This window comes from Phyllostomus discolor, chromosome 2 (genome assembly GCF_004126475.2).
Source record: "Phyllostomus discolor isolate MPI-MPIP mPhyDis1 chromosome 2, mPhyDis1.pri.v3, whole genome shotgun sequence".
NCBI classification, from domain to species: Eukaryota; Metazoa; Chordata; class Mammalia; order Chiroptera; family Phyllostomidae; genus Phyllostomus; species Phyllostomus discolor.
The window spans coordinates 139,083,974-139,110,806 of NC_040904.2; the positions used below are offsets into that span (position 1 = coordinate 139,083,974).

The window sequence follows — 26,833 nt, forward strand, 5'->3', positions numbered from 1 at the left end:
TAGTTAGTTAGTTAGTTATTCATTCATTTTCCTCTAAGGAAGTCCTTATTTCTTCTTCCCCCGGTTTAGAAAAGATCGTATCTGTTTATGGAATTCCGTAGTTGGCAGAGTTCCAGTCAACCTGATTTCTGACGGTTGTGAGTGACGGTCGTTCCACATTATAGTTGTCACTCGGATGTGGCTGGGCAAGGCCGCGAGCTGTGTGATGCCTGCGCCGCCATCTTGACCAGCAGTTCAGTGTGCTTCCAAGGGGGAAAACACCTGCCCAGGAGCCCTGGGCTTCATAATGAGTCTGTTCCTGCCAGTGTCACTGGGGTAGGAATACCGCCACTGTTGCGTATATTGCACTAAATTCAGCGATGCTTTGCGGGAAAGAGGATTCTTACCTTGCAAGATGGGGACTGCAAATATGTAATGGGAGCCCTACGATGTTCCAGTTGGAACTGGAAGTATAAATGAGAATTCCTCGCTTCAGGCACCTCCGTTCAATGAAGAGGCCTGGAAGCAATGACACTCCAGAAGCAAAGAGCACACCTACTACCCAGATCCTACTTTCTTTAGTGTACCCTTCGTGCCACACTCTTCAAAAAGAACGGACTCCTTGGAGTAATAGCCGACTACTGGTTGGGAGTAGGAAAGGGTCGACGTGAGCATCTTTTCACGCCAGAAACAGGAAGTGCTCACAAACTAATGGGACGGCATTAAAAGAACAGAGGGTCCGGCTTACGAGGTTCTCCCGCTGGCCAAGTGGGGAACAATTTGAACATCAAACACCATAATGAGGGTAATGGATTAAGGCCCACTGAATGAAAAAAGCACACATGGGTACCAAGTATAACCAAAAATACATGAGTTGGGGTGGGCCATTCTACTTCAAAAAATGTCAGCTAATAAATGTAGAAGAAATGACACAATTACTAGCATCAGTGAAACAGGAGATTCACATGGCCTCACTATACCTATCACTGTACATATTGCTAATTAATTGCAAAAGAGAAACCAAAGAAAGAGCTGATGCACACCACCTTCAGGAAGTGATCACACTAGGCATCAGTGATAATGGAACTAACTGATATCCCGTGCCTCTTGGACATGCCAAGGAAAATAGACAACATCATCCATGTAGTAATTTTGCCCAATATGTTTACCTGAGTCTGTAATGAGGAAACAGTCAAATCCAGATGATGGGACAGTCTGCAAGACAAGGAAAGACAAAAACCATTGGGGAACTGTTTTAGATAAAGGAAGAATGCAGTTCACCATCTCCGGATCAGAGCTTGGGTTAGGCAAGACGGCTATAAACATTTTGAGGATACTTGGGAGCTTTGACTCTAGTCTATATTACAATGACAATGTTACTGTATCACTGTCAAGTTCCTGGAGTATGATCAGGTTATTAGCATTTACTTCTTTCAAAGGGGATACATGCTAGAAGATTTGTAGTACCATAATGTCAAGCTGAACTGACTCTGAGGTGATTCATATCTGTTGGTGTGTGTGAAGAGAGGGAGAGACCTTGAGAGAGACAGAGAGACTGACAAAAGAGACAGAGCACAAATACGGCAAAGTATTTCAGCAAATGGGTGAATAGAAGCTGGAGAACAATCGGTGCTCGTTGCATCGTTCTCTCCACGTTTCTAGAGGTTTGGTATTTTTTCAGGTAAGAAGTTGGGAGAGCCATGGAAATTCTCAAGTCATCAAGGAGCGAGTCACCAGGAGGTGAGTAAAAATGGCAAACTACAGCCTGAAAGAAGATAAATGAGGTTTATCTTTATCTTAAAGGTAAAATCCATAAAATCCACAAAGGTTTCATATCCAAAATATACAACAACTTCCTGCAAATCCAAGAAAAACAGAAAAGAGGCTCGTGAAGAACTCATAAAGGAGGATATCCAAATGGTCCAGAGACACATTAAAAAGGCTGACTCAACCTCACCAGAAGTCAGGCAAACGAAAGTTAAAGCAGCAAAAACACGCCACGACACACGCAGCAGAATGACTTCATTTAAACGGTTTACAATGGCACGTGTCCCAAGGATGTGGAACAAGGAAACTTTCTTATGCTACTGGTGGGGATGCAAAATCACACGGCCACTATGGAAGACAATTTGGCAGTATTTACTTCATGATCCTTTCTTAGGTACACACCCAGCAGAACTGCATGCTTGCTTACAGCAACAGACACATGCGACTGCTCAGAGTGCCATGATTCACAGTAGCCCCGAAGTGCAGCTCAAATCTCCAACATCTTCACAATAGATAAAGTTTTACATGTCTCTAGACCACGCGCCCAGTGGAATACTATAGAGCAGTGAAGTGAACCACCTACGGTCTAGGGCAATGCTATGTACAAATCTAACAAATGTACAACGAGTGAAAAGAGCCAGACCCCGAATAATACGTACTTCATCACTCTGCCTATAGAGAGCTGAAAACAGTCAAATCTAAACTACTGCGTTTAGGAATGCCAACTTAGGTAGTAAAACATTAGAGAAAAGGGAGTGATTTTTATAAAGGTATCATGACTTAGCCTGGCAGGGAGTAGCGACCAGAAAGGATCACCAAAGGGAGTTCTAGGGTGCTGGGGATGTCGCTTTTTTACCTCGATGCTGGTGACACACACAACCGCTCAGTGAGAAATCACTGAGGTCTACATACGTGGTTCGTGCACATTTCTCAGTGTTTAACAGCAACAAAAACTGCAAGGACAGATGAGGCAAATACAGGACTTTGCATTAGATTAATAAGTAGCTATATATTTACAGGATAGATAGATGCAGAAAAGAAAAAAACAACTGAGTAAACAACTCAGTGGAAAGATTTCAGAGTAGCCCGGCTGAGTAGTGAATAAGTGAACTGGAACACAGACTAAAGCGACCAGAACACAGCACAGATGTGGGAGGAAATGCGGACAACTGGAGTTGAACAAAAAGGAAAACAATTCTGGACTCCAAAAATATCACCACCTCAATGTCATAGGCCTTGGTCTGTGTTGAAGGTCATTACCACTGCTCGAGGTGGAAATACTCTAAATGTCAATGTGCACAAGTACAAATATGCACATAAATAACACCAATAGATGCTAAGGGGAAAAAAAGGAGCTGAAGAAAACACGTGTTTAAAGAGATGGAGGACAGCATGAAAAACTCCAATATAGGCTTGATGGGAGTTCCAAAAAGAAAAAAAAAAAAAAAAAAGGAAAAAAAAAAGAGAGCGTGGGCAGGAGGTAACGGTGATAAGGGCTGAGAATGTCTCAGAATTCAACAAAGATATGAATCCTGGGATTGAAAAACTACACCAAGTCTTTCCCAGGAGAAAAAGAAATGGATATCTAGATACACTGCAATAAAATGAAATATCAAGGAACGTGAGAGAATCATAAAAAGCTCAGAGAAAGAAGATGAACTTCAACGCAGACTGCCAGACCCACAGCAGACTTCTCATCAGTAACAGCAGGTGAGACAGTGGAAAAAGAGCTTCCACGTTTTGAAGGAAAATACCGGCCAATCTCGAAATTTATCCTCAGCTATTATCATTCAAGAGTGAGAGCAAACTGAAGAGATTTTCAGGTATAGAAAGAAACGTATTATTCATAAGCTCTCGTTGAAGGAAACACGAATATACTTCCTTCAGCAAGGAATCAAATAACCCTGGAAAGGAGGATTAGGAAGCAAGAAATTCTGTACTAAAGACTTAGGCAAACACTCGGTATCCTGAATGTCTTCTGTTGGCTCTCCAGGTCGGCCCTACACCCTTGTCCACGTGTGCCAAGTTCCTGGAGGCTGGCCAGGATGGCCCACACCAAAGAAGCTCCCTTGCTGTCTGACGTGCAGTTGGGTGTTGCCAATGGAGAGCCCTCCTAGGACGCTGCAGTAAGGGAGGATGGTGCGGTCAGAGGATATGGTGTCCAGTTCTCCCGGCAGGATGGTCGTTGGCGTGGGCGTATACCTCTGCGGTCGCTGCTTCTCTGGGGGTGACCCCGTGGGCACAGCTCTCCTCTCAGCTTTCCATGACAGCTCCCTTCCTACATGCCCTCGGGCCAGGCAGTGCTACACCTCTCGTGCTTCCTAGCTCTGGCACATCGCGCTGCCTCTTGTGACTTTCTCAACCTCTACCCGTATATACCCATTAGAAAGAGCTGTTCTTTTCATTACACTCTCCTGGAATTATCCTTATTTGAGTATGGAATTTGTTTTCGGTAGGAGCCTAGCAACGAAACTGGCAAATCTAAACAATTCTTAACTCTTAAAATACACTAATCATCACCCCTAATGAGGGACTTAGAGTCACCATGCAAGTACCACAGTAGCCAACACAACAGAGAAGATGAGGAGGTGTGATTCCAGGGCAATCAAGGGGTTGAGACCCTTAGCTTGTTCAGAATGAATATGGGGAATTGATTGATCTTTCTAAACCTTGTTGGAAAAATACAGAGCCAGAATGGACGTGGAATACTGTTTAGAGTCACAAATCCTGTATGTCGCAGGTCTTGTCGGAGTTGCAAACCCTCATCCCTATATTTCAGACTTCCTCATTTCTCACAGTACTTCAAGTTCAACACCTCCCATATTGGACTGACCACAGCACTGAGTCCAGGCAGTGCTTGAGCTTTTGGTCACCTTTAAGTCCTCCCTCCTTTCTCACACCACCCACGGCCCTCCCAGGACACAGAATTCTCCTTATGGAAAATGCCCCCTTGAATCCATCCCTTCCCAATCCTCTCACGCCCACCATCCAAGTGCCTTTCCCCTGTTCACACTGACCTCCGCTCTAGGCCTCAGCCTATTTCTATTTTTCTCTCCAACACCAGATGGGCAAACAGCACTATGAGGAAGAAGTCAGACGACACAGAGTGTCTCCTGACAATGCTCGCCAGCTGTTGAGAAAGATTCCCATCTAGGCAACCAAGCCTAGAATGTCCAGCCTGGAACTAACCAACCAGCTTTCATTCTAAAGAATCTAAGACGGAATGGAGAGGCCCTCCCCCATTATGACTACTGGAGGGAAAGCTCTCTTACAACGTATTTCAAGTACCTGCCACCGCCCTGGCCAGGTGGCTCAGCTTGTTGGAGCACCCTCCCATACACCAAAAGTTTGTGGGTTCTATTCTACCACATCAAGGCACACACCTAGGGTAGGGGTGATTCCTGATCAGGTTGGTTTTAGGAGGCAAGAGGCTGATTTTTCTGCACTAGTGCATAAACCCTTGGGGGACATAGCGTGTGTCCCATTGCCTGCACATAATAGCATGTCAATAAATATGCATTTAAAAATAGCATTAATAAGCTATTTCCATGGAAACGGAGTAAACACTTTTGAACAATACATGAAACCGCTCTCATGGAGCCAGTGAGTAGTAGGAAGGCTCTAGTTCGGGGTTATGGTGGAAATGAAATTGAGCATGGATGTAATCCTCCATATTTGTCAATGACTCATAGTCTTACTCTCCAGATTTCTCCCCTGCTCTCTGTCATCCATCTCTTCAGCAGACAGCAGCATCCACCCCAGCTACTGAAGCCAGAAACATAGGAGACCTCCACCCTCACTCCACTCCATCTAATCGGAGATTACAATCGGTCCTTTCAGTCTTATGTCCAGCTCTCCTCTCTGTCCCACTGCTACGACCTTCGTTCACACTGCCACCATCTCCCACTGTACTCACTCCAGGCAAATCTTAGCTGGCCAGCAGCCTGCCAGCTTGTCCTTCCTACATCCCTCCTCTGGCCATCCTCCCCACAGCTGGAACAGTGAATGTCTTAAAAGTGGAAATCTGACTGTGTTATCCTTTAATTAAACCCCATGATGGCCTCCCATTTCCTTCATGGTTTTAGTCCAAGCTCCTCAGCATGGCAGCCTAGGACAGCCCTCCATGATCCACCACTCCCCAAGTCTCCTCTCCAGCCCCCTCCCAGCACCCTGTGCCACATAGTGTCATGCTCACCCTGGTTACTGTACCTGGCCGTGTACCTTGCAAAAAAGTATCATTTTTCAAGCCCCAGTTCAAACATCTCCTCCTGTGAGGTTCATTGGATGCCCCTCCTCCCCCTCCACAGTCCCCTGAAGGGCCCACTGTTTGGCACTGTGTGTGTCCATGGCTATCTCTCTTGCACAGACCACGAGCTCCTCTGGAGTGAGGGCACACATCTCAGTCAGTGTGGCATTCCCCAGTGCCCAGTACAGAGCACAGCACATAGTGCCCCTCACTGAAAAAAGTGACCAGAACCTAGACAGCCCTGAGGTTACTGCAGTGTGGTAGAGGAAAGGGCCTGCTGCCCTCTGCTGGCAACATGAGGAATCGGCCTAACTACAGACATCACCCTTTCCTACCCTTTGTTCCCCAACCTCCCACCCACCCCCAAAACTATCAGTGGAAGGAAAAGCAGAAAAAGGAGCTGATGCAGAATGGGGGAACTGATGAATTGTCAAAAGGGACAAATTGGATTGGCCTTTCACCTCCTGGAAGCGTGTGCATACCTTTCTTCCTTCTTGGGGGAAGCTTCTCCTAAACTCTAGGGGTTGCCATGAGACTTGCAACCAGGGGAGCAGTGGGCAGTGGCAGCTCGTCCCAGCCTAACCCTCTGAGCCTGTGTCTAAGGCCCCCTTTTCTCTGACCTGCCAGGGAGCCAACACCGCCCCGCACAGGCTCTCTCCTGTTGCTGCTTCTATTCTAAGTCCTGCCTTGTTTCACTGCCCCCAGCTTTAATGAACATACTCCCAAAAATGTATAAAAGGAAAGACAAATTCGATTCAGGGGTTGGTGAGGCACACTGGTCAGCTCCCACACGTGTCCATGCAGCCAGGGTGCACAAGCCAGCCAATGCCCCAGAAGGAGGGGCGCACCCTTAGAGGGAGCCTGTCCTCCTCCACAAACTGTGAATTCTTTGGATCGTATCTCCCTTGTTTCTCCTTCTGGCCTGCTGTCATTGTCTTGTCATTATTGCTGCTGCTTTCGTTTATTTTAGTTCATGATCGCTAATTTTTTCCTCCATTGTAAAGCGTTTGTTTTGTTCTTGTGCAAGATGGGGCAAAGTAGGTTTACAGTTATTTGTACAGAGAATACTACAAGAATTAATCATAATAATACAAGAGTAAAAATGTGTTTTGCATACTCACAACTGTAAACCTACTTTTGCCCCACCCTGAATTCAAACACTCTGAACTGACTGCTTGCGTCTCTTGATTCTAACCAGCTTCATACTGGTAGAAAGTTGTCTCTGACGCTCTGGGTTTCTCAACTTTTCCCCCAAATCCAAACACCAGTTAGGATGCCCCTACATCAACTCCTTCCCAGGGCTTCAGCGACTCATGTGACATAATGCACCAACCCTCTCCCCTGCCTGCCCCCCACCGCACCCCCAGCCCCACAAAGAGAAGCATTATCTCTCCTCCTATTGGGGCTGCAGGTCTGAGTGTACTTTGACATCTGGAAAATTATCTAATGCATGACATGAGAAATGGATTTGGGGAAGGAGCTTGGGAGAGGAAAGACAGGTTTGGGAGTGACATGTAGAGTTAAAGGCTCAGAGCACTAAGACAGCCATCTGCAGACAAAGATCACCTAGTGTTCACCTTAGTTTGAGTCCTCAGTGTTTCTCAAGCAGGGTACTCAGTAAACACCCAATGTCTTGAAACACCGAAAGCAAAAGGGGCTACGGACCAGAGGCCCAACTTTTTATAGCGTAGAAAATTAGAGCTGCCTGATAGGGTGGTCCTCAATTTTGGAATCCACCCCACTAGGAAGGAAGTATCTTTTTCAATTAATGAACAATCTCTCCTGAGCTCCGAAGAAGTCCTCCTTTCCTCTCACTCGTTTCCTGTCCACTTATCCTTTCCCTGAAGAGTTCTCTGAACAACAATCTGAAGGGCCCCAGGAGCGTCGCCTTCAGTAAAGCAACAGCTGCCCCCCAGTGGCGGACAGTGTGTTCAGTGAGACAAGGCGCAGGTACAGAAAGATTGCTCCCATACGCAGGAAGTCCGGGATCTCAGTGGAAGACACGGGATCCACTTGCACTGGCTTCTTCAGGATGATTAGAGAACCATGTGAGACACAATGAAATAGGAAACTGACAGTCACCAGGCACTGAAAATGTGTGGCAGAGAAAAGAAGTGATTTCAGTTAGGGGGGCTATTGGGGAGGAGCCTGGGTCTGAACTGTCCTAAGCTAAGTACAAGTAGGAAGAAGAATGGGAAGATCACTGTCAGGGGTCAGGGAGCATCATGAGACCTGGGGACAGGAGTGTCGTCAGAGCCCCGGGGGTGGGGAGACATGGTGTAAAGGGGGCGGTCAGCCACCCACCCCAACCGTCGTCCCTGCTGAGACCTGCACCACCAGGGCAGGAGCAGCAAAGAAAACAGCTCCCAGACCACAGAATACTGTGGCCACCTTTGCGAGGGCTTCCCACCCAACTCCCCCCACCTGCCCGACCCCCAAGTAAACCCCATGGCCGTGCAGAAAGAGAAAGTGCTGACCCGTGTGACGGTGTCATCTCAATGTCATCAGTGAGGCCAGTGCCAGTCTGGAGGAGGTGAGGGCTGGGCCATGCTGGGCCGTCCAGTGAACCTGAGGGGCCCAAACGGAGAAGGTGGCCCTGACCTCCCTGACTCCCTTCCCCACATTCACAGAATCAGCCTGGGCTGCAGCACTGTGCAGCGCTGCTCTAAGATCATGACAAAGAGCAGCCAGGTCTGCCACCCCTCGGAACGGAGTGAAAGGGGCTGGAGAGCCTTTTCTCTCGATGCTTATATCACCCGGGTCCAGCTCCCCCACTCCATGCCCACAGTTCTGATGAGCAGCCTAAGTGCTTTCTTAGCATCTCAAGTCCAAAGTCCTCTGCCTCCAAAACCTAGTGCTCTCCACCCAATCATCTCCTCTCCCGAGCTCCAACACACTCCACCACCTAAGGCTCCTCTACTGTCTGTGCCCTGGATGCTCAGGTCCAGCTTGGGGGGCCTTTCTTGTACCGTTCACACCACCTGAAAGACCCTGCTCCCTCCACCCAGAACAAGACAGTAGAAACAAAATGACATGAGTTAGAAGCAAAGAAGCTAGCTCCAAATCATTCCATAAACACCGAGTGTCCATACACTGCTGATATAACATATTACCACAACCTGCATGGCTTAAAGTCATTCAACTCTATGAGTTCCCAGCAGGGGTGTCCAGCCTGTGGCCCTCACGCCACTTGTGGCTCAGGGTGGCTATGAATGAATGCGGCCCAACACAAAATCATACATTTACTTCGAACATTATGAGATTTTTTTGTGATTACATGTTGCAATGTATTTAATGTGCAGCCCAAGACAACTCTTCTTCTAGTGTGGCCCAGAGATGCCAAAAGCTTGGACACGGCTGCTTTACGTAATTGAGGTCAGAAGGTCAAGATCAGTCTCGCTGGGGTAAATCCAGGTGTCAGCTGGGCTGAGTTCCTTCCAGAGCTCCAGGGAAGGTTTGCTTCCTCACCTTTTCCAGATTCTAAACCCTGCTTGCATTTCCTGGCTCAGGGCCCCACAGCACAGACTTCTGTTGTCACAGCTCCACCTCTGAGGCTGACCCTCCTCCCTCCCTCACAAACAGCACTCCACTACATTGGATCCACTAGGATAATCTCCTCCTTTCTAGATCCAAGGTCACATGCTCATAGCTTTGGGGGACTGGGACACAGACATCTCTCCGGAGGGCCATTATGCAGCTTAGGGCAGTGCTGTGCGCACACATGCACACACACATGCCCCTTCACAAATCAATAACAAAGCAATCTGATTTTGTTAATAGGTAAAAGATATGAAGACACTCTCCACAGAAGATGAGATACAAAATGGGAAATAAGTACACACAAAGATGCTCAACATCATTATTCATTAGGGAAATGAGAATTATGAAACCACTAGGATTTTCACGGCATACCCACCAGAACAGGGAGAAGACTATTTGGTATTGGCAAGGATGAAGAGCAAATGTAACTCTCATGCACTGCTGCTGGGAATACAAAATGGTATAGCCAATTCGGAAAACAGTTGAGCAGTTCTTTATAAAGTTAAACATGTACTTACCATATGACCTAGCAAAGCCTGCTCCTCACGAGGACATGAAGAGAAATAAAAATATATTTCCAAACAAAGATTTGTACAAGGATATTCCAGCAGCTCATTCCTGGTAGCCACGGGTTAAATAGACACAACCCCAAAGTCCTTCAGCTGGTGAACACATAAGCAAACTGGGGCATATCCATACAATGGAAAACTATTCAGGAATTAAAAAAGAAAAACAAATGACTGATACACACGATAGCATAGGAAAACCTCAAAAGCTTACGCTGAGTGAAGGAAGCCAGACCCAAGGGATACACGCTGTAGAGTTCTCTCACATGAAGTTCCCCAACAGGCTAAGCTGTAGGGGGAAGCAGGTTAGTGGCTGCCAGGGCCTGGGGGGAGGTCTAGTGGGGCTGACTGTGAGGGGCACAGGTGAACTCTCGGGGGGAGGCAAAGGCGCGGTACTGTGCTGGTGCGATGGCTGCATGGCTGTTTGCATTTATCAAAACTCCTTGACCTACACACTTAACATTGGTCAGTTTAGCACATGTAAATCAGACTTCAGTAAAACTGGCTTTAAAAATCAATGGCACAAGCCCTGGCTGGCATAGCTCTGTGCATTGAGCACGGGCTGCGAACCAAAGTGTCGCAGGTTTGATTCCCAGTCAGGGTACATGCCTGGGTTGCAGGCCATGACCCCCAGCAACCGTACATTGATGTTTCTCTCTCCCTCTCTTTCTCCCTCCCTTCCCTCTCTAAAAATAAATAAATAAAATCTTAAAAAAATCAATGGCACGAGAGAAAGAAAACTTGGCGAATAAAAAGGAGAAAGATAAATGTTTCCAAGCAGCAGTGGAATGAACTAGGGAGAAGCATGCCATGTGGAAGGATATGGTGATTCAGGGTTGGCAGAAGCCACCAAGGAAGAGTGGACTTGTTTGCCTCAAGGTTCAGAGAAAGAGAAGGTGTCACATGTATGAAATCCACCTCCTTTGTCCCTGATTGGGTGGTCAGTTGGTTGGAGCACTGTCCTGGTGCACCAAGGTCATGGGTTCAATTCACAGCCAGGGCATACATAAGAGTCAACTGATGAATTGCATAAGAAAGTCCAACAACGAATTGATGGGTTTTTTCCCTATCTCTCTCCCCCTCCTCTCTCTCCCCACCTCTCTCTTTCTATCTTACAATCTCTCTCTCTCTCTCCAAAACAATAAAAATAAGAATACATATACCTCTTTCTTTCATTAGAAGAAACAGAAAATGAGAAAGAAAGAGAATGCTAAGACCCAGGCAGATAAGCAAACAAAACAACGAAAGCCTCTAAAAGCTGGCAGAAGTGCAGGAGCAGCTACGGCTCTCTATGGGATTCTTCAAGCATCACACATGCATGAAGATGGAGCACCAGACATGCTCTCAAACATCGTGAATACCTGTGAACTAAGAAGGGAACAGATGGACCAGAAATAGACTGCTGGGTGCCAGGGGCCAGGAGCTGGGGAAGGTTGGGCAGTGATTTCTAAAGGACACAGGATTTCTCCCTGGGGTGATGGAAACATTCCTATTTGATTCTGGTGATGGCTGCACCACCCTGTGCATATACTAAGAGGCACCCAATTGTACACTTCAAATGGGTAAATTATATGGGCTCTGAGTTATGTCTCAGCAAAGCTTTTACCGATAGAAATTATTTGCATGTTTGTACAACAGTGCCACAATACTACACACCTAAAAATGGTTACAATGGTACATTTCATGTTATGTATACCTTCCTACAATAGGAGTACAAAAAACCTGTCGAACATACAAAAGCCAAGGCAAACTTAACAACAGAAGAACAAAGCTGGAGGACTTACACTACCAGATGTCAAAACTCATTTTAAAGCTACAGCAACTAAGACACCACGTGGCACAGGGGTAGACGAACAGGCCTCTGGAACAAAGGAAGGTCTGCCACAGACACAAATACATAGTCACACCTGGTGGATGACAAAGGAGCCGTCACAGTTCAGTGAGGTACGGTCATCTCTCAATAAACGGGGCCTGATCAACTGTACGTCCATATGTAGGAAAAACAAACCTGACTCCACCTCACGCCACATGTAAAAATTAACTTGGGATGGATCACAGACCTAAATGTGAAAGGTTTCAAAAAAGGTTTCTAGAATTTAAAACACAAAAAGGAGAGTATCTTCACGACCATGGAATAGACTTAAAAGAATTTTTAAACAACACACACATAAAAAAATCACTATCTTTCTTTCCAGATGACATGATCATCCATGTAGAAAATCCAAAATAATCGACAGCAACAACAACAACAACAAACCCTGGTAGAACTAATACATAATTCTATTCCAACAAGGTCACAGGATATAGGTTTACATGCAAAAGCTCATTGCTTTTCCATATACCAGTAATGAACAAGTGAAATTTGAAGTTAAGAATATACCATATACATTAGCGCCACCCCCAATAACTGAAATACTTAGGTATAAATCTAACAACATATGTACAAGACCTATATGAGGAAAACGATGAAACTCTGATGAAGGCCGTGTTTCTTTTCTCATTTTGGCAGCCTCCCTGTGTTTGTTTCCATGTGTTGGGTAGAGTCAACAAACGGTGGGAGAACAACGGGACACTACAAACAAAACAATGAATGTAGACCAAGACCTCCCTCTTCTGCCCAAGGACTCATGATGTGTGCAATGACGGAGTTGAGATCTGAACCCTGGTAAACCAACCCAGTGCCCATGAGCTTAGCCTTTGCACCATGCAGGTCTCCGCTATGTGCAGGCCTCACTCAGAGGTCTACTGTCTTTCACAGGCTGAAATGGAGCTGCCATCACAAAAATACGCAAATCCATTCATGTCCCATGAAATGTATTAGTAGCACTTTTCACCAGTGGTATAGTTTGTGTTTTCTCAGTCAACAGAGACCAAAATAGCAAGAAATTATGGAAGCGGCCTCACCATGGTTGGTATTACAGTTTTGACACAAACGGTGCTGGTAAGGCTCTAACTCTTAGGCGGGGTGCTCTCCTGCCAAGTTTCAGGACATTCTGTGTTACATAATGTGCATGCACGTGTATCTGTGCACACACTCATCTCGCATTCTTTTGAGTGATCCAAATACTAAATATTTTTTAAATGTTTAAGAGCACTGGCACACTAAGAAGAAAAAATAGCACCTATAAAAAACAAGGTATCTTCATGTGTGAAGGGTGGGCCTAGCATCAGGGACACCGGCCAGATTAGCTCAGGATGGCTCCTTTTGGCAATGACAACACTTCTAACCTTAGCAGGACTCATCTACAGGGTACACTGGGTGATTTGTTTTTAAGTGTGCTCTCTGTCTCTGGCAAAAGGGGAACTTTTCAGGAGGATTTTCAATGATTGAATGGTACCATTGAAAATAGCTACATTGTTACACATCTTTGATGAGGCCACTAATTCAAACGGACTGGGAAAGGGGTAAGGAACAGCAGGGAAAGAACGAAACACCCGCGCACTTCCTACACTGAGTATGTGTAACTTTTACAATCAGAAGATTAAAATGTAAATGACCAGAAAAAAAATCTAGTAACAATACGTTCCCGCTCTGAATTTCAGGAACCCAGTGCCCACTGCCCTCCCCACTCCCTCCCATCTCTCAGCCCCACACCCACTCACTTCCTGAGTGGGTGAAGAGCGTTCTTGCTGGAAACTTTTCCTTCTTGTCCTTCCCCTTTCCCTTGCACCCTAACTTTCCCTTCTCTTCTGGGCCTCTATATTTCCAGCACTTTGTCCCCATTGCCACCAACCACATTGATCACATTCGAGTGATGACCCTGATGTCGTAACTACCTGCTTGAAGGTGGGCACCATGCCAGAGAGCTGAGGCATTTCCTCTTCTCCAACCATCACAACTGCCCTTGTCGACAGATGTTGCTATCCAATAACCTGCCCCGGATCGAATGGTCAGTGTATGGGCAAGCCAAGCCTTCGCTTACTCCCATGCAGGTGCTCTTTCTACTGCTATCGAGTTACCTGTTTGTGCAAAGACAGGCACAGCATAAGCGCTCAATTAATACGTGCTGCTGCGAATTGAAAAGACAAGGGCTTACGGTGTTTGCTTCCAATAAAGAGAAAGGTGCATAGAAGCCTTCCTCTAAAGGTGAGGCTGTCTCTTCCATCCCAACCTTTTCTGCCAAGTAGTACCCAATGGCCCTAGCATTAAAAACTAGCACATGCTGAGACTAAGCAGGTGCATAAGACAACAGCAAGATCACTGCCACACCTGCAGGCCACCACCTACCCTCCACCCCTCTCACCTGGAAGTTTGGAGAGTTTTGGCACCATATCCTTTGAAGACATCCCCAGTCATCTAAGAAGAAATGTCTTCCCCTGATTGGTGTAATTCAGTGGCTTGATGGTCGTCCTGCAAAGCGAAAGGCCACCGGTTTGATTCCAGGTCCCTGGCTGGGGACCTGGGAAAGGCAACCTATCCATGTTTCTCTCACACATCCATGTTTCTCTCCCGCTCTTTCTGCCTCCCCTCCCCTCTCTCTTAAAAAATAATAACCAAATAAAATCTTTTCTCTCAAAAGAAAAAGTAATGTCTTATCTGAGGCTAAATTCATGTGCTGTAAGTTGCTGGAGGAACCCATTTTATTTCTCCTTTATCTCCTTTCAGTAATGTTGGATCAGAGAGGACTGTGATGAGTCATCAAATTATGTCAAGGTATTGAAATCTCATGTGAAACAGCCCTGTTGGTTACTTACCTAAAGGGGACAGTTTGCCTCCAACAGCACAGTGCCAGGACCATAGTCAGGGCTCAAGATTTTTCTTTATTGTTATTGGAATACAAATTCGTAGAGCCAATGATTGTTTGACACCAATCACCAGGCACTATGCTAACCTGGGGTTCAGTGCTTACCAAAATCAAGACCATCTCTACAAGAACCTTTTCGTCAAAAAGCAATTGTTTGGGCAACTAGGTGCTGCAGAGCTCTGACCCACCACACAGGTGCTCTGCCCTCCACAGACAGATAAACGCTTGGGAACCAAATAATAAGAACATACACCTTGCCACGGCCTTTAGTAAACTGCGATGGCTTCTTTTGTGAGTTGAAACCATGTTTAAGTATTAACCGAAATAGCTGTCTCATTATTGTAGGGGTCGGACCATTCGACACTCCTCTCCGTTAAGAATCCTTAGCTCAGCAGGTGACATTTTGCAAATGGACTGCCCCAAGCATTTTAAAGAGCTGACGGCAGCGCATCTTCCAGGCTCTGGGACAAGTCAGGTTGCTCTCATCCAATTCTGTGCACTCAGGTAAGCGCTCCTCACTCACTGCCCTCCGCCGCCCACCCCAATTTTCTTCGCGTCTTCCTCCTCAATTCCTGGTGCCCTTGCCGAGGGAAGGCGGGGAGGCCATGCCGCCTGTACTTACGGTGGACATTTGTAAGTACGCGCGTCTGGGGTCCTACACAGACCCAGACGCTGCCACTACATCCCGTTACACAGCTCTGAGCAAACCACGAGGCAGTCTGCAATGTACGGGGCAGATCTGGCGTGGCAGCCAAGGTCCTGGAGCGCCATAGGGGCATCCAGAAGCGTCTGGAAGAATCCGGTTAGACTGGGGAGCCGGAAAAAGGGAAGGGCCGTCCCCAGAGTCCGAGGATCCCAGGAGTCGGGGGAGTAGGTCCAGGCAGCCAGCAGGAGGAACAACCAGAAATAGAAGGTTTCAGGTAAGCTCGCACAACACTCCGCCCCCTGTGTTCCACTCCTCCCAGGCCCTCCCTCCGCGGCGGGTGGGACCACTGGCTCCCTGGGCCGCTCAGCACCACGTAGTCCGTCCAGAGCCGGGCTCCACCGCGGGGCGGCGATCGCGCCAGGAGCCTGAGGAGCTCCATCCAACCCGGGACCAGTTAGTTCGCAGGTGGGTGGCTGCCAAGCCGGGCTGCACCCCAGGCGGGCAGGCGGGCGACCGGGAGGGCTTGGCTCGCGCCCACAGCCCAGCTCCCGGAGTAAATGCCGCTCGGAGCGGCCACGACCGCCGAGGAGATGAAGGCGGCCGGGAGTGGGCTGCAGCGGGCGCCCCTCGGAATCGGGAGAGTGGACATCAGTCCCAAGCGTGATGGAGGCGCCGGGGGAGCACAGGGTCTGCTGGGGGCAGCGGAGCCCCGAGCGCCTATCGCAGCCGCCCTCCCGCCGAGCCTGGAAGCCACCGGTGGAGGCACCGGGCGATGACAGCCGCCTCCGCAGGCTCCGGGCTGTCGGTGGAGTGGTCGTGCAGCCGGCGGTCGGTTGCAGAGCCTTTCTGAAGCAAGCTGCAGTGTTTGGGAGTTGAGGGCGGCTGCAGGCTAAAAAGGGGGCAGCCTAGGTGCGTGGACGTAGCGACGGCCGTTATTGCGGCCCCCTTGGAAGCCTGTGGTCCTGGCTCAGGTGCCCAGCCCTTCAGCGTCAACTAGGGCGTGCTCAGTGAGGGGGGCGGAGGCGGGGCGCGGGGGTGCACGCGAGAGGCAGCTAGGGCCCTTGGGCGGTGTGCGCAGGGGGCCAGGCCTGTTCCGTCCCCGCAGCTGCAGCCAAACTGCCAGCTCCAGCTCTGCCAGGCGCAGCCTGGGTGGCCTTGGGCCGCCTTCGTCGTTGGTGGTGCGAGAGCTCGCCAACTTCTTGCAACTAAATAGTAGCTAGGACTAGAAGCGGGTCACAAGAGTCATTTCCTGGCCCAGAGGCTTCTGTGCAACTTTGCCCCTGACCTGGCCTCTAGGGAGGTTCTGGCACCCTCCGCACCCTCCTTAGTCCCTTTCTAAAGGCTAGGACTTCGCTGGGTCACCCGCTCAGCCAGGCTGCCTCCCTCTCCCTCAGGCACCCCCCCCCCCTTCGCCCCCATAAACCAGGGACCTGTAGTTCCTTATTGCACCTCTGACTGGTCAACCCCCCACCCCCACCCCAGTGGGGTGTAAAGGAGGTGTTTTGCTTGGGAGCCTGCTGCTGTGCATGGGCTAGGCAAACCTCCAGCAGTCCCTATCTGCTCCAGGAATGCGGGTGACACCCCCACCCACCCCTGCCCTGTGATCTTGGAATCTCAAGCTGCTGTCCCCATGCCATGTGGCTTTCCCTTCTCTCTCCAGGGCCCTAGTGATTTCCACCATGTTGTTCTAGGAAGGGTCATTTCCCCTTTTATCCTCCACTCCTTTCCCTTAGTTTTTCTACTCCTTAATCCTGTTTGTTCTATCACAGAAGCTTTCCTTTAGAGGGCAATGAAAGACCTACCAGGTGGCCCATGGGGGGACCTTTGATAAAGGCTAAGGAAAAAAGGCCCAGGCTTATAACTCCCGGGGAAACACTCTTAGCCCGGAAATGAAGGACTTAAAGTAGCCTACCAGTCAGGAGTGCAGGTGTCCTGAGTCCAAGTTTAGGGCCTGATTGGCAGCCCCTGTGCTGGTCCACAGTCTGGTAGATTCCCTCTTTTGGTCGCTCCATTACTCACATTCCTCTCCTCATCTCCACATGGGGCTCTGATCCGAAGGTCCCTGGCATTTCGAAAGAATGAGAACATAGAGCGCAACTATTTCTTCTTTTGCTGCTGATAAGCTTTACCAATTGAATCCTTCAGCAACTCTGATAGAGGTTGTCATCACTCCAAATAAGGTCAAGAGAGTTTGAGTGACTGTCCAAAATCATACAGCAAAAACTTGAACTTGGGTCTTCTGTCTCCAGGGTTCGTTTTCTCTGTTGTAGTTTTGTTTTGTTTGTTTTTTAAGAGAGAGACCTATGTGTTGTTCCACGTATTGGTTGCTGCTTGTGTATGTGCCCTGACTGCAGATCGAACCTGCAGCGTTGGCGTGTGGGGATGGCACTCTAACCAACTGTGCTATGTGGCCAGGGCTCGTCTGCAGGTTTTCAAGCCAAGTCCTGTCACACCTCAAGAAAGACGGGAGGTCATTTGGCTTCTAGCCAAGCTTTGTATCACAGTCCTTTGAGATTGGTCCCTTGACTCTATTTACAAGGAGGCAGGAGACTCCCTCTATGTACCTGTCAGAAACCTGAAGGCTTCTTTGTGCCTCTTTCTGCTCCCACCCCTGGGTACTCACCTTCTCCCCCTTCCTCCCAGGCACAGAGATGCCCATGACTAGTGACCGAGTCTTTGCTGAGTCCTGAGCTTAGGCAGTCAGCATCCAGGTTTCACCACAGGCCTGGCTTCACCAGCCGGCTTCCTCTTCATGGAGAGCCCCTCCTCACAGCCAGGCTGCTGAGGGCTCCTCGGGACCCCCAGAACCTTACACTGGGCAGGGCTATCCGACAGCCTAGCCCTGCCTGAGCAGCCTTTCTTCACAGTCCAGGGAGCTCCCAAGGAAGTGGCGGACCTCTCCAGTGGCCAGGCCCCTCTGTTGCAGTCCATCCACCAGGCTGGGGGCACCTGCAAGGCCAAGCTCCGCAGCATCAGGGAGGGCAAGGCGGATAAGAAGAAAGAGAAGGAGCAGGAGTAAGGGGAGGGGACTCTGCCGCACCCACTCCAGGAAGGCTCTGAGAAAAGGGCCGCCTCTTCAACCACCACCAGACTCCAACAGGGTGCTCCTTGCCACTCATGTGTGGAAAGGCCAGCCCCCTGCTGTCCCCTGGGTGTTTGCTGGAAACCCTGGGTGGCCACCATAACATCCTCTTCTCTGCTGCCTGGGCAGTGGGTTCCTGCTGGGTTTTGGAGCCTGCTGAGCGGAACTCTGCCTCTCTAAGCTGCTAGGCGACAGAGCCTCACCCAGCTCCAAGTACAAGAGAGAATCTTCTCAAACTCGGCCAGTTGTCCGAGGAATGGACAACGTCTCAGGTCAGGACCTGAGATATTTTAAAAACAGAGGACCTGGAGAGATGGCTCAGTCCTGCTTCTCTAAGCCCCTTGGGGCTACAGATTTCTTCCGCTGGGAGGCTGGCATAAACGGGACACTTGGGCGTGAGGCCGCAGTCCTGCACTTGAGTCCCAGCTTGGCTTCTGAGCTTTGCACTGTGACCCGGGCCAACTGCCTAACACTCTGGGCTGCTCACACACACACTGGGGCTGCTCTTTGGCGGCCCTTTGTCTCACGGGGTGGCTATGCCGGTGTTCCTCAAACGTTAACCATTTTCTTATCAGTGCCCTGGTGCTGGACCCACTGACAGACTGAAGCTCCACGAGCCGGTGGTGACCTGGTGGCTGTGGAGAGGGCTGGGGTGTGTCAGTGATGAAGAAAAGAGGACAAATGTGACTGAACCCTGAGGTGGTCACCCAGGAGCAGGTTTCATGCTTGGTCTCTTCATCCTTCCTCACCGGTGGTCTCTCCTGTTGCAGTGAGGGCCACAGGCCACGGTGGGGCCTGACGTCACGACCTGAATGTGAATGCTTGCGCGCGTCTCTCCTTTGCAGCCCTTTGTGGGCACTGTGTCGCTGGACACTTTGAGAGTTCGCCCCTGCGCAGGTTAAACTTGGCCAATAAAGTAACATCTTTGATACCCTGAAAGTCTCAGATATCTGTTCTTGCGTTCGCTGGATGCTACAGTCACATCTCTCCAACAAGCTGGTCCTGAGGCGCAGAGGTACGTGGAGCAGTGCTGCCTTCCCGGGACTTGGGGAGTTGTGCGCCATGCACACTCTGCCTTTTCTTGTTTCTCAGTCTCCAGGGGCTTCTAAGTCTCTAGGGGCTGGGTGAACTGGTGCCCCAAAGCACCCCCCTCACAGACCACCTTTTCCCTCCCAGGCATCTCTGGGAAAGGACCTGGAACTGGGGCCAGTGAAGGGCAAGGAGGAGACTTCACTCGAATGTCAGACTCCATCCCACCTCTGCCTCCCCCACAGCAGCCACCTGGAGAGGGAGATGAAGGCGACTGGGAATCCTAGAGGCTCAGTGGCCCCTTCTCCCCAAACCCAGGCTGAGCCTCTTGCCCTCACACGGGAGCAGCTGGGATGGGCTCCTTGGCCTGCAGGTGCCTCAGCCCCTGCTGCCCTTGGCGGGATGGGGATCTTGGAGGGCCACCAGGGCTGTGGCTGGGTCCTCTTCAAGAAACAGGTAGGCTGGCTCCTGAGGGGTCAGGGAGGGGGCCCTGGTTCCATGCCTGTGCTCTACCCACCTCCTTCTTCACTGGTGTGCTCTGCTCCTCCCTGACACTTTGACACACAGCAGTGCACAAATCAAGAAAGAAATAGAAAGCAGAAAGGCATCAACTGACTGCACATTTAATTAAAGAAATAGAGCCGTGCAGAGTGCAAACTTCTCTGAGCCAGGGCCTGTGCTCCTGCTCCCACTGGTCTCAGGCAATGGGGCCGGGTGCTGAGGGGACCAATGCCCCCTTCTCTGGGGTCAGGGAGAGAAGAGGTGTAGTCAACAGGGGCAGTTGTTGCAGATGGGGGCAAGGGTATTCTCACACAGGAAATACTGCCTGGCTGACAGGCACAGAGTATCGAAAAGTAGTCATGCTGAGAGCCTAATGGCCTTTGGTGTAATTGCTGGTGTCAGGGGAAGTGGTGTCTCAGACTCTGCCCAAGAGACGGAGATGGGGAGAGGTGCTACTGAGTTGCAGGACCTGCTACCCATCCAGGGGGATAAGGATGCTGGGCAGGGCCTGAGGAGGTTAGGGAGCAGCCTGGAAGTAAAGCCTTCCACCAGGTGGCCCATTGGGCACAAATGGAAACTTGCCTTGGTCAGCATTGCAGCCCCTCCCAAGAGGCTCCAGAAATAATGCACCCAATGGCCAGCCTCAGACCAAACCAGAATAGAACCCAACCACCCTAGGGTAAACTTGGCTGCACCAGAGCCTCACTAAAGTGACTCTTGCCCCTCCCTGCACAACAGCTGTTTGCTGAAGTCACAGACAGTCCTCACATCCAGTCAGTCTGAGAGTCAATCCCACCCACTGACATGCCAACAGCAATCAAGGCTCAGCTATAACAGGGGCACACATGACCCATGCAGGGACACTCAGAGCACCCAGCTCAGGTGAAAAGGAAACTGCACCACTGAGCTGCACACAACACCAACCATGTAAGGCCACTCTACCAAGATGGCTGGACATAGCAGATCAACCCCTAGAAACAAACATGGGGAGGCAGCTGAATTGAGGAAACAAAGAAACAAGTCCCAAAATAAAAGAACAGGAAACAACTCCAAAAAAGAATGAAATAAAATGGAGACAAGCAATGTACCAGACATGGAGTTCAAAACGCTATTGAACTCCATGTTCATGGAGTTAAGGATGCTCAATGCAGTTGGGAAGAACAGGTGAACTGAGAACCATGACAAGTAGATAGAAACCATTACAAAAAAGAAATGAAGACTACAATAACTGAAATGAATACGGAAGAGGTAATCAGCAGATTAGATGAAGCAGAGGGTTATGTACCCTCAAAAACCACCTTAACATGCAATCTCAAGCCAGCATTTCTATAAGGAGAAGAAAGGGTAGGGAAGGGGGTTGGAAAAAAAGGTTAGTCGAATAAGGCTTGCATCCCACAGTGATTTTACTATTACTTCTTTATCTGTTGATCAACAACTTTTGTATCTGTGTCTTGTGACTTCCCTCCCTGGAACACAAATGCTCAGATACCATCTCCATCACATGCAGAGCCGCTGGGGCACAGAGGTTGAATTGTCTGTCAGCCTCCTAGAGTCACATAGATCATGCATTCCAGTTCCTGGTATAACAGATTTCCATGTGCACTAATTACCTAAGCCTCTCACCTACAACCAAGGCTAAAATCTTTAACCCTTGTGTACTCATATCAGAATTATAGGAAAAATCCACTCTGCTGAAAGTTCACTGATTTAAATGTTAATCTGATCCAAAAATACCATCACAGAAAAACCTAGAATAACATTTGATCAAATATTTGACCGTAACTAATCAGGTTCACACATAAAATTAATCATCATACCTAGGTAATAACTACAGCCATTTATTAAGCACCTAGTGTATACCTACCTAGCTTATGACACTATTTTCTTTAATTCTGTAAAGCCTATGAAGTCAGTTTAAATATTCTCATTTTTATATATGAGAGAACCAAGTTTCAGAAAGATATTATCTAATAGTTCATAAAATTTAGAAGCCATCAAATCACTCTAACCATTGCTAACTTGAGATAAATAAAATTAGTCAAGTTGACCAAGGTGGGGACTAGTTCTCTGGTCTTTCCACACCTTTCAAAGTTTCAGAATCACGTTTCAATAGCCTACCTGTCTCATGGCTTTAAAAAAATTTATTGTCCTTTTATTTAATGCCAGACAAACAGCTAAGCACCTTATATTCATTGTCTCCTTTAGTCCTTAGAGCAATTTTGTGGAATTAAGTAAACCCATCAGAAGTGGATTTGGCAGTGACAGAAAATGCAACATTGGTGAAAGTAGATAAAATTTTATCTCTATCCAATCCCCCACAAGGTAAACAAAGTCTGCAAGGGAAGCTCTCCAAACTGGTAAACAACTCTATTCTCATAACTCATCTAGGTTCTTTCTATCTTTTGGCTCTGCTCTCTTCAACATACCACTTCCTTCTGAAGGTCCAAGACAGATGCTTAGTTGCAACCATCATATGTACATTCTAGTCACCAAGAAGACAGGAGGGACAACCATGGATGTGCTTCTGCCCTTCCAGGACCCGTCTCAGAAGTGGCATGTGCACTGGCCCTTACACCCATTTGTTCAGAACCCAGTGATATGGCCTCAGCTAGCGGCAAGAGAGGATGGCAAACATATTCTTTATTCTAGGCCAACAATTGCACAGTTTAAAGAAAAAAAGGAAAAGGGAAGAATGGATATTGGAGGACAATACCATAGGAGGTATGATAGTTAATACCATTTTGTAGATGAAACCCAAGTACAGGGAAATGAAGCACAGAGCATGAAGTAGTACAGTGTAAATAACTGGTCAGTGGTCACTGTTATGTGGTAGTGAAGCAGAAGACAGCATAGGAAGAACTCTGAGACTGTAATATGGTCACTGGCCAGCATTTATCACCCTGGTTGCCAGGAAATGCCCTTTACCAATTAGGTGGAATAAATAGTAAACCGAGGTAGGGAGGAGTAAGGAGACAAGTCTCACATGCTAACTCAACAGTCCTGAGCCTGTTCTGATAATATTGCCAGGTATTTCAATATCACAAGAAACATTATATTAGCAAGAAAGAGCCCATAAATCGAGTTTGGTTTATTGCCTACCTCTGGTCACTATCTGTCTTACAAGGGAGTCCCTGATGCTTACAGAAAGAGCCCATAAATAACTTTGGAAAGTGCCCCCAAATTTAATGAACTGCCTCCTGTCATGTATTTGTTTTACAACAGGATGACCAAATGGAGTCTGGAGCAAGATAAGAATTTGGGCAGACAGACCCCATTCATCCCCAAATTTGGGTAGTCACATTACCCCAGGAAAGCTGGTGCCACATTTACCCGCTAATCAATATGTAACTTTTTTCCCTCCTATCTCACCAACTATATAAGTCCTGAGAACAAAGGACTCACTCTCTCGTGGGCTCAGGGGGCTCTTGGCTCTCGGGCCACAGGGCCTCTGGCCACCTGGCCTTAGGCTGCTCAGGGGCTTGGCACCCTGGTCTTCAGCCGCTCTTGCTTTTCGCACCCTGCTTCGCCTTGAAACTTTGCCTTTCACCTCCTACTCTACCCAGTCCTGTTCTCTTCCATGGAAGTGGACCACTAATAAACTGATTACATACTACTGGATTTGCTGATATGTAATTCTTTACATGTATCAGCAAGAAGAACCAGATCTCTCCCATCAACAGTAGAGGCAGCCAGGATTCAAATCTAGTTTTAGAATGATTTTCAAAAATAAAGTGGATTCAAAGTCATCTCAACAATAATGTCATTTTGTGTCAATCTGATGTGCCTTCTTGAGTGACAGGGGGTTAGAGTTAGTGCTGTTTTGCTGTATGCAACCTGAAGCCTGCCTTTCAGGCTCCAAACCAAAATCTGAATACTCCATGCAAATGTGTCAGGAGGCATGGAGATTCCATGCAAGCCTCAGAGGTGGGGAGAAAAGATGGAAAACTAGGTACTGTGTCATTCACCCTTCTCCTCCCTTTTGACACTTTGCCTGAAGATTCAAGGAAATTGCATCCAGAGTGGTTGCTGTCACTCAGGTTTATTCCATAGCCCCCCAAACTAGGATGGATGCCACCTTGTTTTAGGATAAGAAAATATATTTTATTTGCAAGTGTATATGCTGATAGCCAACAATAACTAACCTATGGGAGAGAAAGACAAGGAAGATACTGTATCTTCTAATAGAAAAACTGACCATTTGGGTGGCCATCCACTGGGACAAAAGGTGGGAGAGACCCCAGTGGAGTCAAGTGCTGACATCTGGACAAAGAACTGGGAAAGGCTCTAGTGCCCAGTTCCCAATGTTCTCAGAGACTCAGGAGCAATTTGTTTTTTGTTTGTTTGTTTGTGTTTGTGATTTGATTGTTACTGTTTATAACAGTGAATAATCTGAAGCAACCTAGGGTAAAATGGTTAGGGAGGATTAGGGAAATTTATTCACTTTGTTAATGAGAAGGGGAAACAAGAAAGAAGGGAACATGGGAGAGGGAGAGGATGAAAGACACAAAGCACCTTAAGAGATGATCCTTACACTTTTCTTCCAGTTGCAGCTATTTAATTCATCTGAGTTCCCATTTTCCTTTAGTAACTGTTTTTTGTTACTGTGTAAGCACATGCATGTTCACATGTACATGTAGGTAATCATATTCATATGTATGCGTGCATGTCATTTGCTGCCAGGTGGATGTTTCAGTTTACTTTTCCTTTTTTATTTCCTGAAAATCATTTTTCCTTTTAGAAACAAGTTCAGGAAACCAGCTCCCCTCCCACCATGACAGACAGGCTGCAGCCATCTTTTTAAAAAGAACAGACCCAGATTCTTAAGGCAGCCTTTTAGACTTTGGTGCTTGTGACTGGGCTGACTTTTCTAAATTCTCTATTATAAATGGAGTATTTTTCTCCCTCCCTTGCACCAGCTGTACAATGAGTCTAGAGGGCCCAGGAGCCAATGATTTCATTCCTGTGTGACAGTCTTAAACAGCTACCTCTTTCTTCTTTGTGTGTCCATGCAATGTGCTTTGCAGTATGAAGTACTCAGAGGGCTCACTGTGGAGAGGGAGGATTCACGTGTTGTTCCTTGGTTGCCAGAAGGGGCCGACTGAAGTCTGGACGGATTCCAGAAGGTCATTCCTCATACTTTCAAGAGCTGAAACCAGAAAGGAGGTGACTCGGATTCCCACTCTCTGAGGACTGTTCCCCCAAACCCCATTATTTCCCACCCCACAGGTAAGATTATAATATAACTTCATTTTACAAAGCTTTTGTTACTGTAAAAGTAATATTGTTTTATTGTAGAGAAATGTGTACATCTAATTGTTTTTTTTTAAAAGGAAGAAACAGCACTCCCAGAAAATACAATGTGGATATTTTCATATCTATTCCTGCAGTATTTCTTAAGTACCTAACATAGACACATATTTTTAAGAAAATAGGATTAACATTTTTCTTCCCATAAGATATTCCTACATACAACATAATATCCAATCCCGTGATTCTATCACAATTTCTTTGATGAAACCCTTATTAGTAAATAATCAGGTTACTTGAGATGATTCACTGTGAATGAACAATAACTATGAAATCACTCAACAACTATTTGTTGAGACCTGCTGTCATCAAGCACTGTGCTATGTGTCAGGGATACAGTGGTGAGTGGGAAATACAGGTTTCCCACAGTCAACAAGGGAACATTCTGGTGGAGGACAGGACAGGCAAACAAGCCAACATCAACTAAGTACAAAGAAGGAAATTTAACAGGGTGCTGAGAATGAATAACTGCAAAGGGCCCCTTTAAACAAGCTAGTCAGGGAATGGCTCTCAGAGAAGTAACATTTGAGCTGAGATCAGAAGGAAGAGAGCTAGCCTCCAAGCCAGCCCCAAGAAGAGCAAGGGCAGAAGCACTGCCAGTGTGAAGTGGGGGTCTAGGCAAGGTGCAGAAAGTGGCCACTGTGGTCCCCCCGTCTAGTGCAGGGGGAATGATGTAGGCTAAGGGTGCAGAGAAGTCAGAAGCCAGATCTCTCAGGGCCTTGTGGCCCAGGGCAAGGGACCAGACTGACCCAAAGGGCAGTGGAAAGCCACTGAGGAGTTCAAGCAAGGGCGTGGTGACATGACCCAGTGTATGTGTGTCATTGAGAACCTGGCTGCTGCATGGAGCCTGGTGTAGAGAGAGGGAGAGGGTCTTGGGGCTAAGTGGTCCAGCTAGGGAATGGGGATGCATAGCCTAGATTCAGGTGGGAACAGAGGGTGTGGAGGCAGGAAATTGCTCAGTGCAAAGGATCAAAGGGACCTCAAGCCCATCAAGTCTACAGCTTCATGCTGATCTCATTTAGAACAGAAAAAAAAAAAAGAGCTGGGCTTATGCTGTACAGAAAGAAATACAATCCTTTAAACAATTGATTCTTGACCACAAGGTTATGGCAGGCACTAGCCATGGGTGGAAGTATAATTAGAATTAATTTCCTGGGGAAATCTTCCCTGCTGTCTAGTTATTTAGGTAGTCTTTCTTGGGGGGCTGGGTGGGATGAAGGCTTGTGAAGGCTTTGTGTTAGGACTAGCAAAGGCTTCTCTGAAGTGCCTCAAACTTCCCAGGCAAAAGAGAATCACTGATAGGCTCAGGGGCCTGGATGAGTAGCCTTAGGTCCCACATGGTCTACAAATTCTTGGGATATTTTTATATTTATCTTAAGAATTCATGCATAGTTTGCATGCTACTCTATAACATACATGCTCAGT

General features: G+C 47.8%; 2 long non-coding RNA genes across 2 annotated transcripts; one reads left to right on the forward strand and one right to left on the reverse strand.

Annotated features, from left to right (window-relative positions):
• Positions 1–10,138: 10,138 nt before the first annotated feature.
• Positions 10,139–18,498, reverse strand: LOC118498999. The gene is made up of 3 exons (XR_004901502.1): positions 18,355–18,498; positions 11,795–11,798; positions 10,139–10,150 (listed from the first exon to the last, which is right to left on the reverse strand). It is a non-coding gene; the product is annotated as an uncharacterized LOC118498999 (long non-coding RNA).
• A 1,050-nt stretch (positions 18,499–19,548) lies between these two features.
• LOC118498998 lies at positions 19,549–20,207 on the forward strand. Its single transcript, XR_004901501.1, has 2 exons — positions 19,549–19,586; positions 19,748–20,207. It is a non-coding gene; the product is annotated as an uncharacterized LOC118498998 (long non-coding RNA).
• The last annotated feature ends 6,626 nt before the right edge of the window (positions 20,208–26,833 follow it).